General features: G+C 44.4%; 1 long non-coding RNA gene across 1 annotated transcript; it reads left to right on the forward strand.

Annotated features, from left to right (window-relative positions):
* The first annotated feature begins 1,362 nt into the window (after positions 1–1,362).
* Positions 1,363–13,232, forward strand: LOC120999493. Its single transcript, XR_005778539.1, has 3 exons — positions 1,363–1,375; positions 2,814–2,815; positions 12,200–13,232. It is a non-coding gene; the product is annotated as an uncharacterized LOC120999493 (long non-coding RNA).
* The last annotated feature ends 81 nt before the right edge of the window (positions 13,233–13,313 follow it).

Genomic DNA, 13,313 nt, shown 5'->3' on the forward strand with positions numbered 1-13,313 from the left:
ACAATATGTGACGAGAAAACAATGTCAGAATTACTTTGATGTGCAAAACCTTTATGAAGTTTTGCGGATCTACAATACACGGATGCCGCCTGTGTGCCTTCCGCATTTTGCGGGACGGAACAGGAGGCCCATTATAGAAATGCCTATTTTTGTCCGCAAAACGGACAAGAATAGAACATGACTCATAATTTTTGCAGGGCCACGGAACGGAGCAACGGATGCGGACAGCACACTGGGTCCGCACCCGAGCCGCAAAAAAAATGCGGCTCGGATGCGGAACAAAACCACGGTCGTGTGAACAAGCCCTTAAAGTGACACATGCCAGATTTAGGCTTGGTCACTAAAATTTCTTCCACTTAATAAAAAATAAAAACGTACGTTCGTCAGAAATCTGGGCTAGTAACTTGTGTTTCGCTTGTCTGGGAGCGTTGGATGCACACGCGTACAGCCAGGAAACTTGATGTGGTGGGAAGGACCTTGAGATCTTTGTATGTCGTTGGGTGACATTTTGTCTTGATTTTTTGCACAAAAACATCAGAAGAGCAAGCTAAGAACATGAAAGGTCCTGCATACCTCACAGTGACGTCACTGATCAGGTCTTTCAGTTTCTAGGTTTGGATTACATCTGCCCCAGTTCTGCACTTCTGGGTAGTGAAGGCAATTAGGTCATACGTTACTATGAAAACCTCTTCTAAGCAACATTTCCCATCAGCAGCAGAAATCTCTATGACCTGGGAAATTCTGTGTCTGTATCTTCTGCCTTCAATTATCTTGTGTTAACATTTAGTTACAGGCAATTAAAAAAACCTCCTGTAGATCCCTGTGAAATATTTGTTTATGTCTAACTAGCCATGACAGCAATCTGTGGTATCATTCAAGGGTATGTAGACTTTTGCAAACATTTTTATTATATTTTTTGCTCCTGCCAAGTGAAAAAACCTCCTGTAGATCTGTAGATCCCCATGAAATATTTGTTTATGTCTAACTAGGCATGACAGCAATCTGTGCCATCTGTATTATCATTAAAGTGTATGTAGACTTTTGCAAAAAAAAAAATTTCCCCCAGTGCATCCTAAATAATAAATTTAGCAGTTTTGTAAGTAGCCCTGATTAAAAATCTATCCTTTTGTGTCTACAGCTTCTATGCAGACCTACATTGGCATGCAAAAGTTTTGGCCCCCCATGGGCAGTTAAAGGGCTTTCTGAGACTTAAATACTGATGACCTTTCCTCAGGATAGGTCATCAGTATATGATCGGTGGGGGTCTGGCATCCAGGACCCCACTGATCAGCTGTTTGAGAAGGCAGCATTGTTCCTGTGAGCTCCGCTGCCTTCTCCGTGCTCAGCGCTGTACATTGTATAGTGGCCGTGCTTGGTATCTCACTCAGTCCCATTCACTTCAGCTGAGCTGCGCCTAGGTCATGTGACCGTTGAACGTGACATCATATGGCTTAGGCTAAGGTGTGAAAACACTACAGAGCCCCTCCTTTACTTGTACAGTTGACCATCAAATGAAAAAATATTGCTATTCAGGGTAATAATAAAATTCCCTTTAATAAAAAAAATCAATATGTGAAGCAGATAGTTGTGAATCTGAATCAAGAAAGCTTTGTATTGCATGTATTCGTAATTCATGCTCAATATTGGAGTAGAATGCATTACCACGAACAGTTAAAAATAAAAAAATAAAAAAAGGTGATGCTTTTTTTTAATTCACAAATAATTTGGGATGAGTCCCTCAAATAGGAGGGTAAGAGGACCACGTACTCTTTAAGAATTGTGTCCATATAATGTGATGAATACAAAGTGATTCCGCTGTGTTTGTTTTACTATTATTCCAGTCCTTCACTATGGAGCGCATTTCGGTGTATTATCTGTTACATGAGCTGAGTGTATTACAGTCAGGTAAGCTATTGTGACATCGCAAGTCTATTTTATTCAGGTGAGCTATTGTGATATCACAAGTGTATTTATGTTAAATGAGCTATTGTGCCATCACAAAGGGATTATATTCAGGTGAGCTACTGTGACATCACAAACGTATTTCAGTCACATGAGCTATTATGACATCACAAGTGTATTCCAGTCAGATAAGCTATTAATGACATCACAACTGTATTACAGTCAGGTAAGCTATTGTGACATCACAACTGTATTTCAGTCAGGTGAGCTATTGTGACATCACAACTGTATTTCAGTCAGGTGAGCTATTGTGACATCACAAGTATATTTTAGTCAGAGCTATTATGACATCACAAGTGTACTACAGTCAGGTGAGCAATTGTGACATCACAAGTATATTTTAGTCAGAGCTATTATGACATTACAAGTGTATTTTAGTCACATGAGCCATAGTGACATCACAAATGTATTTAGTAGAGATGAGCGAATTTCTCAAAAATGTAATTTGGCCGGTTCGCCAAATTTTTTGAAAAATTTGTTTTGATCCGAGTTTATTCGCAGTGAATCGCGTTAAAAAACTATTTCCTTGCTGCAGAGAGCCTTTATAGTGGTGCCTTGCAGTAACACGCATAGGGAGTCTGCTGTGGTAGTGAAATAATACTGAGTCAGTATTACATGCAGATAACAGGCGTTGCTCTTAGAATCACTGCACACTTCACTTATTTGGGCAGTCACGGGGTCAAAACTGACCAAATAACTATGAACTCAGCCATACAGGTCAATATTAGCATCAAGAAGAAGCGCACTCCTTTTACACCATCGTCAGCTGATTCCACATAGATGTCTACAGAACCTGTTCTATTAAACGCTTGTACAAGTAGAGCTCCCCGACAAAGTGGAGAGGGTGTCAGCAGTAAGTTTTTGTTGACGTCACTGATTATTTTGCCCTTCCTCTGATTCGTCAGAACAATAACCCCCAAAAAACGGATCCTGTCGGTTGAGCATGCGCCTTCACTCGGTCAGCAATTCATAAGTATTGCTAATGCCAAAAACAACCAGGAGTGGATCCAAAACAGAGATGACACGTGAATGGAATATTTGCATGTCTTCTGTGTTTTGTATCCACTCCTGCTTTTGGCTACCAAATCAAAAGCAAATTCTGATGGGACTATACAGGCCTTACAGCCGCTACACAGACAGGATCTGTTGTGCGTCTCATTTTTCCTTACTTCTGACAGATCAGAAGAAGGGTCAAAAAATGTATGATGTCAGGCAGGCCGAAAGGCAAAATAGTGGCCAAGTTATGAAGTGGGGAGGGTGGGAACAGCATGAGAAATCCACAGAGTGGCCCTATGACAGAGTGTGGAGGTTGCGGCAACATCAGGAGGCCACATAGTGGCACAATGACAGTGTGGAGGTGGCAGCAGCAGCATCAGGAGGCCACAGAGTGGCACAATGACAGAGTGTGGAGGTGGCGGCAGCATCAGCATCAGGAGGAGGCCACAGGTTGGCACAATGACAGTGTGGAGGTGGCAGCAACAGCAGCATCAGGAGACCACAAAGTGGCAAGGTGACATAGTGTGGAGGTGGCAGCAGCATCAGGAGACCACAGAGTGGCAAGGTGACATAGTGTGGGGGTGGCAGCAGCATCAGGAGACCACAGAGTGACCCGGTGACAGAGTGGGGAGGTGGCAGCAACATCAGGAGACCACAGAGTGGCAAGGTGACATAGTGTGGAGGTGACAGCAGCATCAGGAGACCACAGAGTGGCAAGGTGACATAGTGTGGGGGTGGCAGCAGCATCAGGAGACCACAGAGTGACCCGTGACCGAGTGGGGAGGTGGGTGGCAAAACGAGTACCAGCTGAAGATGGTGGGTGAAAGAAAGAGCACTTGGCATCAGATGTGTGGCATCAGGAGGGTGGCAGCATCAGAATAGTAGCTAAGGCAGGTAGCAAGAAGAAACCGGTCTCTTTTGTCAACGTGTTGGTGTGGCACCATGGATGATCTAGTCTGATGCATCAGACATTGGTGGGTGGAAATCCTGGCTGATCCACGCCTGATTCATCTTGACAAAGGTGAGTCTCTCCACATTTTGGGTGTACAGGCGAGTTCTTCTTGGGGTAACTATGTCCCCCGCCGCACTAAACACCCGCTACAGGACAGCTTTTCCAGGGAAAACTCTGCTAGTTGAGGCCACAAATTCAGTTTGGCTGCCCAGTAGTCCAGCGAATCTTCAATGTGGAGTGGCAGGGTGCTGTCCAAGTATGCCACCACCTGCTGATTCAGGTCCTGCTCCAGGTCTAGCTGCTGCTGCTGGTGAGTAGTTTCTTCACTAGGCGGGTGAAGAAAGCTGCTCATCAGTGACTCTAGACTCAAGTTGCTGCTGACGGAGCTGGAACTGCTCCTACTCCCCCCCCCCACCCTGCCACAGGAGCCATGGCAGAGGAACATGAGTGCAGAGGGCCCCCCTGGTCAGACCTGCAAGAGGATAAACGATGGCTCAGATAGGCAGTGGCCAACTGACTACATAAGATGTCTCTATAGTAGTTCAGTTTGTCCTTCCTCTCAGCGGGTGTAAAAAAGGCCCCCATTTTGGATCGATAGCGAGAGTCTAACAAGGTGGAGAGCCAGAAGTCATCCCTCTGCCGAATGGTGACAATTCGGCTGTCACTACGCAAGTAAGTGAGCATGCACCGGGCCATTTGTGTAAGTGACTCGGTGGGACTCCCTGCCTCCAACTCCACTGCATACTGCCACGGTGTGTCTGGGTCCTCTGCCTCGTCCTCCTCAACGCCCTGTAGCTCCTCTGGCTGCTCCTGCTCTTCCTCTCCTGTCACCTGTGTAAAAAAACCACCCATTTCGCTACGCATCGCTTGTGCTCTAATGTCCTCCTCCTCCTCCAGTTCAGCCCCCACAGATCTAGGCGCCATGTCTCCAGTCCCCTGACCAGACAGATTTACCAGCATCTGTTCCAGGACATGAAGCATTGGAATGACGTTGTTCATCCCGTAGTCCTGGTGACTGACAAATAATGTGGCCTCCTCAAAGGGCCTGAGCAAACGGCAGGTGTCACGCATGAGCTGCCACTGGCTGACATCAAAGTTACGAAGGGGAGTACTTCTGTCCACTTGGATCATTAAGAAATCGTTTATGGCCTTTCTCTGTTCGTATAGTCGGTCCAACATATGGAGGGTGGAATGTCAACGAGTGGAAACGTCGCATATCAGCCTATGTTGGGGGATGCCGTTCTGCCGCTGCATCTTAAGGAGGGTGTGCTTTGCGGTGTACGAATAGCTGAAGTGCATGCAAAGTTTCCTGGCCATTTTTAGGATGTCTTGCAGATGGGTGGAAGACTTCAGGAACCGCTTGACAACCAGATTGAACACGTGTGCCATGCAGGGCGCATGGCTCAGCCCTTCTTGACGCAGCGTCGACACCATGTTATTCCCGTTGTTGGTCACCATGGTTCCGATTTTGAGTTGTCGCAGAGAAAGCCAGGATTCGATTTCTTGATGAAGGACACAGAGCAGTTTCTCCCCTGTGTGACTCTGTTTGCCCAGGCAAACAAGGTGCAGAACAGCGTGACACCGCCGTGCCCTGCACATGTGGTATGCTGGAGGGGCACTGTGAAATGTCCCTGCAGTGGAGGCTGAGGACACGGTGGAGGATGAGGGGGCAGAGGCGGACATTGTTGCAGGACCAACGGCGTGACAACGTGGAGGCGGAAGCGGCATCACCTGGCCAAGTTGCTGCTGTGGCTGTGCAGGAATTACATTCACCCAGTGGGCCGTAAAGGACATGTATTGCCCCTGACCGTAGTTACAGCTCCACACGTCGGCGCTGCCGTGCACTTTGGCACACACCGACAGGCTCAAGAACTGGCCCACCTCCTGTTCTACATGTGTGTGCAGGGCTGGTACAGATTTTTTGGCAAAGAAATGACATTTTGGGACTTAAGGACTGGCCCACCTTCTGTTCTACCTTCTTTTTTACACGTGTGTGCATAGCTGGTACTGCCTTTTTGCCAAAGAAATGATAGCTTGGGACTCTCCACCTCGGCTCGGCACAAGCCATCAGTTCTCTGAAAGGTGCAGAGTCCACCACTTGGAAAGGGAGGGACTGCAGCACCAGCAACTTGGCCAGGAGCACATTCAGCTTCTGCGCCGTTGGATGAGTGCACGCATACTGTTGTCTCTTGGCAATCGCTTTAGTGATCGATTGCTGATGGAATGACTGACGAGGAGTAGGAGGAGGAGCAGGGGCATCAGGACCAGCAGATGATGGGAAGGACAGACAGCTCCCTTCGGCTGAGGTGGTGGAGCCTTTACTGCCTGAAAGCAGGTGCGTGCCACTGAGTGATGCAGCAGTTGCTACGGCAGGCTGGACCACCATATCGGAGCCATGGTTCTCCAAGGCCACTTTATGGTGACGCTGCATATGTTGACACAGGGCCGTGGTGCCACGCTTCACCTTTTGCCCACAGATTCTACATATGGCCATGTTCACCTTCTCCGGTGGCTTAACAAAAAACTGCCACACCACCGAGTAGGTGATTTTACCCCCATCACTACGCACTTCCTCATGGGCAAGCTGCCACCCTCTTCTCCCGATGATGATGAAGCCCCTAATTCACCCGCCTCCCAAGTGCGATCAGCTACATCATCATCATCAAGTACTGTCTGCACATCACTGATGTCCTCCTCAACGGTCTCTGGGTCAGGAGCCTCACCACTCGCAACACCAGCTCCCACGCCACTCTCCTCATCCCTACTTGCCTGCCTAGCGGAGGAAGCGGCGGAGGTCTCCTCCACATCTTGGTTGGCCAGTTGCTGCTGACTGTCCTCTAGTAGCTCGTTCTCGCTGTATAGTGGGGCTGAGCCCACAGCATATAATACTTCTCTGGCTGAGGGAACATAAAAGGACAGAGGCAGGTTGAGAACAGGTGAGGGCACAGGGCCTGCGACCGGGCACGCCAACTAAGAGTTGTGTCTGACGAACCCACCGACTATTGGCTGGGGGGTGTCTGATGTCACTTGGTACTAAGTGGATGACGGAGTCAACCATTCAAGAACCACTGGGTTGCTGGTCAAGACACAACCGCTAGATGACACCGGAAGCTCCAGCCTCTCGCAGCGACTCCTGCTGCCACGCCCCCTTACTCTGCTGCGACCTGTGCCTGCGCCAGAAACATTTAGGCCTCTGCCACTCCCCTGTGCAGGGCCTGGCACTTCTCTGTCTGACATACTGTTAGATCAAATAAATAAATAAAAAGGAAATTAAAACACCCCCAAAAAGTCTGTAATTTTCTCACTTCACCACACAATGGCAAATACATTTTTTGTGCCACTAATACACGCAAAAAAGGGCTTTATAACTGCACCGCTGAATGGCAAATAGGCCCTTATTTTTTTCCAATTATACACTCCACAAAAGGCTTTAGAACATATAACTGCACCGCTGAACGGCAAATATATTTTTCTTTTGCTACTAATACATGACAAAAAGGGCTTTAGAACATATAGCTGCACCGCTGAACCGCAAATATATTTTTCTTTTTTCCACTTAACCACTCCACAAAAGGCGTAGAAATATTTCCTTGTAATAAACCCTGTTAATGGCTGTATCAAACAGCACTTGCACCCTAATAAGAACTGTTTGCTGGAATTACAGAGCTGTATAATGGCAATTTGGATCCCCAGTCAGTGCAGCAAGGTGTAATAGGATTGTTCCTACTACCCAGGCTGTAAACTCCCCTACTGAACCCTGTTCTACATAAATGCTGTGGAATAAATACTCCCTATCCTTTCCCTACACCTTGAATAATCTTTCCCTGAACTTGTAAATAGTTTTTTTTGCACAATAAAGTCTTTCCTAGCACTGTCCCTGCGCCTGCTGACGTCTCTCCCTGCACTAAGTACACTGGAAAATGGCTGAATCCAAGATGGCTGAGGCTAATTATAGGGCTGCGACATCACAGGGCTGGCTGGCTGCTGATTGGCTGCATGCATGGCATTATGGGTGATCCCGCGTTCCTAGAGTTCCTTGCTCCATGTCCTCACACGTGCAGCAGCCATTTTAGGAAAAAAAATGCGATTCGTTACCACAAAGCGTGAGGAAATTCGGATTCAGTGCGAATCAAATTTTTCCTGAAATTCATATCAAATTCCACTTCGTCAACTTCGATTTGCTCATCTCTAGTATTTAGGTTAAATGAGCTATTATGACATCACAAGTGTATTTGAGTCAGGTGATCTATTGTGACATCACAAGTGTATTATAGTCACATGAGGTATAGTGACATCACAAGTGTATGTGAGTCAGGTGAGATATTGTGACATCACAAGTATGTTTAAGGAACACGTTTGCTCAACAAGGAGCAGAAAAAGAAAAACAAAAGCGCGCTGCTCTGCTATCTATAAAATTATTTATCATAAACATACATAAACAAAATGCTAGAGCTAGATTTGTACAACATTATTCGGTAAGGTATGCTCCCAGTCCTTATCTGGGAACCCTAAGGTATTTCATAAGGGAGCGCCTCCTATTGTTTTTCATTTTGCAAGTATATTTTAGTCAGAGATATTATGACATCACAAGTGTAATTCATGTACTTGACCTATTGTGACATCACAAGTGTATTTTAGTCAGACGAGCTATAGTGACATCACAAGTCAGTGTCAGTCAGGTAAGTGCTGAAGGCAGAAGAGCTCCAATGGAAGCAAGGAAAAAACAGAACACTTTACCAGATACTCCAAGGTAAGTGTTTATTATAAATACACATAAAAACATGTAAAAAGAAAACGCTTTCAGTGGCGCCACCCCCCCCCCCCCCCCCCCCCCCCCCCCCCTTCATCAGGCTATTTAGTCAGGTAAGTGCTATGACATCACAACTGTTTCAGTCAGGTGAGCTATAGTGACATCACAAATGAGTTTTAGCCATGTTTTGCTGTGACATCAAGACTAGGGATGAGTGAATCGACTTCGGATGAAACATCCAAAGTTGATTTGCATAAAACTTTGTTTCAATACAGTACGGAGCGAGCGCTCCGTACAGTATTAGAATGTATTGGTTCAGATGAGCCGAAGTTATTACTTGGAACCGAACCCTAGTTCGGGAAATGTTTTTTTACAGTATAAAACAATTTCTGAAGTTATTATGCAAAGTCTCGCGAGACTTCAAGAAATAATAACTTCGGCTCATCTGAACCAATACATTCTAATACTGTACGGAGCGCTCGCTCCGTACTGTATTGAAACAAAGTTTTATGCAAATCGACTTCGGATGTTTCATCCGAAGTTGATTCGCTCATCCCTAATCACAACTTATTCAGCTAGGCAAGCTATTGAAATTAACGTTTTTTTGTGTCACGTGACTCTTGCGACTTCTGTTGGGTAAGCTCCCAGTACATTAGACATGTTGTCACGATCAGTGTGGGGGGAAACTCCACACTGAACACAGGAGGGAAGGGGAACAGTAACTGGGCCTGGAAACTAGGGAAGAAACAGGTCACCTCCTAGACAACCATAATCCAGGCCCTAACTACCTATCAATATGAATAGACCCTGAAGGTAGGAATATTCATATGCAGGATACCTAGGCCTTTATATCCCTATAAGGCCCTGGAAAAGGTTAGGACCAGAGACAACCCATTCCTCCCCAGATGGACGAATGGAAGTCTCTGTCTCAGGCCCAGATACAAACAACAGGGAATATAACAAACATAAACAAACGCGACACTTAACTTCTGTAGAGCAAGAACACCAGAGACGACCTCACACCAGCTCAGCCAAACCCAAATGAAGCTATCTACCGCATAGTCAGAAGGGTGGGGTCATACTATAAAGGGTAGAAGTGATGACCACTGAGCAACAGCTGAGAAAAGGGAAGTGGTCATTAACCCTATCAACACTGAATCAAGAGAAATCAAGGAGGCTGTTAGATTCCTCCACGCTCAGCCAATCTCCTTGATTTCCTGACAGCAGTCACCTGAGGGACCGTGACACATGTGTGTTTCAGTCAGCTAAACTAAGGGGTTAACGTCATGTGTACTATCAAATTATCTGAATAAATCTCTGACTCTTAAAGTGTAACTGTCATTCTTTTTTTAATTTGTGTAATGTGTAGGGGCAGTGATATTGACCATTTTTAGTAAAATACTTTAATTACTGAAATCGTACATTTCTATTAGAAAAGTAGCTCTAAAGTGGCCCATTTTGAGCCTTAGTAACGCTCGTCTGTCTTCTGCTCACATAACACAGTCAGCGTTGAGCAGATCTCCACTGTTATGTAAACAGAAAACAGAGGAGCGTTACTAAGGCTCAAAATGGGCCACTTTAGAGCTACTTTTCTAATAGAAATGTACGATTTCAGTAATTAAAGTATTTTACAAAAATGGTCAGTATCACTGCCCCTACAAATTACACAAATAAAAAAAGAATGACACTAACTCTGCTTCACTTTCTCCCTGAGGTTCAAGTTTCAAGTTCAGTCCTTTATAGTGAATGTCCTACCATGTGGCCTCTGAATACAGCTGAGCAGAGCAGATAGAAACTGAAATACCATCCCGCTTTAGTGGGGGTCACATCAGTCAGTTCCCCATCTTTTGGACGTGGATAGCAAATTACTAGTTATATGGCCCTAAATGCATTTTAGCTGGTAAATTTGGGGCATATAAGCCCTGCCCCAGGAATGCCCTCAAACCAACTGGGACTTCTCACTTGTGGATGGGGTTTATACAAGTCCCACTTATTTAAGTCCAGAACAGCCCAAATTTGCAGGGACTGTCTCTAAAAATTAGACCGCTTTGACAACTATGTAAATCTCAGTTGTGAGCCCGGCCCTTTAGTCATCACCATATAAAATGTAACATAGACATTACATTGCACAGTTGCCAACTGTCTCAAATTTGCATGAACTGTCCCTTTTTTTCAGAGACAGTCCCGCCAAATTCAGGTTGTCCCTTGCCAAAAATGCACCAACAGTTGGTGTTTCTGTTTGGTAAGTATGATATTGATGAGAACAACAAGTGACAATGATTGAGGTTCACATATTTATTCAGTGCAACACAGTAACAAGAGTCATAGGGTAAAATGTAATTACACCATAGCAAGAGAATCCCAAAATAATTAGAATTTTTATAAATTTATTATCACACAGAAGACCATGGACCAACCATGAGCGACATTTCGATATTTATTTCCTGCTCTGGAATTCCTCGGACGTCTAGTGAATGATCTTCATTCCTATTAGTGTAAAATCGAGAGGGACGCAGCTATCAAATCTTATACCTACTCATTAGGCTCAGTGCATATGGCCAGATATTAAAGAAGTACTCCCACAAAAATGATTATTTTCTGACCTGTTAGGTCACATCCACATGGTCAGGTTTCTGGATGCAGTTTTGGAAAGCCAAAATAGGGAGTGGATCATAAAAGGAGAGAAAATATACAGGACCGATCCGACTTCTCTTTTTTGAAGTTGCTTCTGGTTCTGGATTGCAAAACTGCATGCAGAAACCTGACTATTTGGCCGCATCCTTAGAAAGGATGCAAGTGTCAGTGAAGGTAATTTTCTTACCGGTGAGTTATAACCTCTCTTCTAAACCTCAGCTGTGTCATGTGACCAGCACTCTGATCAGGACAGGAAATCAGTTACTTCTCTATTCATTCCTATGAGACTGACATTGAGGCAGCCATAGGAATACATAGAGAAACTGACTTCCTGCCAACACATAAGATGCTCTGTTATTTGGAGAGTCAGAGTCACATGACACAGCTGAAGGGAGGTTATAACTCACAAATACACTGGTAAGAAAATTACCTTTACTACAGATTACATCATGTACCTTTCTAATAAGTCAGCAAATAAAAATGTTTGCAGGAGTGCTTCTTTAAATGGCAGGGACCAAATCTGATGATATCCTCAGGGATCTGGAAAGTCTTCCCCAAAGATTTCTTATATGGTTGTGTGCATGAGCTCATATAGTAAACCTTTGCTAACTTGAGCTGGTTGGAAAACACATCTCAATAGTTCAGAACATAGAAGAGAGGGGCCCATAGCAAAGGTTAAAGGGATTGTCCCATCTGGACTTTTATGGCCTATCAATAGTATATGCAATAAAGGTCTAATAGGTGGTGGTCCCACCTCTGGGACTAGCTCCTATCCCATTCACAAGGCCCTGCTATGAATGGAAAGCAAACTGCGTATATGCAGCTTTCTCCATTCACTGCTAGGGGACTTCTGTAAATAGCCAAGTTAGTGCCCAGCCATTTTGGGCCCATATCGGTGAATGGAGGGGTGGCCTCTCGATTCATGGCTATTGGACTTTGACATGAATAATATTCTACATTTATCAAACCAGCATCTGGATCTGAATACTTTTGTAATTGCAAAAAAACAATCCTTGACAGTTTATTGAATAGAACGCTGGGACTTGTAGTTCTACATAGAACAGTGCTTGTTTTCTCTAAAAGTAGCTTTTCAGGTACATAGTACAATTTGGAGTTCACTCAATACAGACTCGTATATCTAATGATATCTTCAGAGCAGTTGGAGCTCTATATTCCTGATACAAAGCTCCAGATCCCCTGCATAGACTTAGGGTTAAATGGTCGCTGTCATTTCACATAGCTTTGCATAAATCAATAGTACACACAAATATAAATAAAAAAAATTAAAATAAAATATATATAATATATCTCATCAGAAATTTGTTTTAAATCCATCTTCTGAGACCAAGATGGGCTGCTTGCTCACTGAAGAAACAGATTACTTCATCTCATGGAAGTCTATGGAGAGGGGAGGCAGGAAGAGAATGGAGGAAGTGGGGAGAGAGAGAGACACAACACAGGAATGCTTCAGCAGCTTAACGTAAGTGTTATGTCTCATCCCAAGTGCTTTATTCGCATTTACACTGCTCAGTACTTCTCTACAATGTCCCATATGGTCACTGTCATTTCACACAACTTTGCTTAAATATTATATATATATATATATATTATCAGAGAAAAATCGCTTGTCCTAGACTTATCAGATTATCCTCCCTTCTTTACAAAACTAACTTTTTCTTCTGAAAGTTGTAATTAATCCCTCTTGTGAGAGAAATACAGGCTGCTAGCTCACTGAAGAAACAGATTACATCTTCTTATCGAAGTCTACAGAGAGGGGAGGCAGGAGGAGAATAGAAGAAGTGCAGAGAAAAACAGAGAGATAGACACAACACAAGAATGCCTCAGCAGATTCAGCTGCTAATGATGTTATATCTCACTCCAAGTGCTTTATTCATATCTATACTGCTCAGTATTTCTATATAACGTCCTATATGGTCACTGTCATGGCACAAAACTCTGTTTAAATCAATAGTACACACAAATATAAATATATATATATATATATATACAGTACAGACC

This window comes from Bufo bufo, chromosome 4 (genome assembly GCF_905171765.1).
Source record: "Bufo bufo chromosome 4, aBufBuf1.1, whole genome shotgun sequence".
Classification (NCBI taxonomy): Eukaryota; Metazoa; Chordata; class Amphibia; order Anura; family Bufonidae; genus Bufo; species Bufo bufo.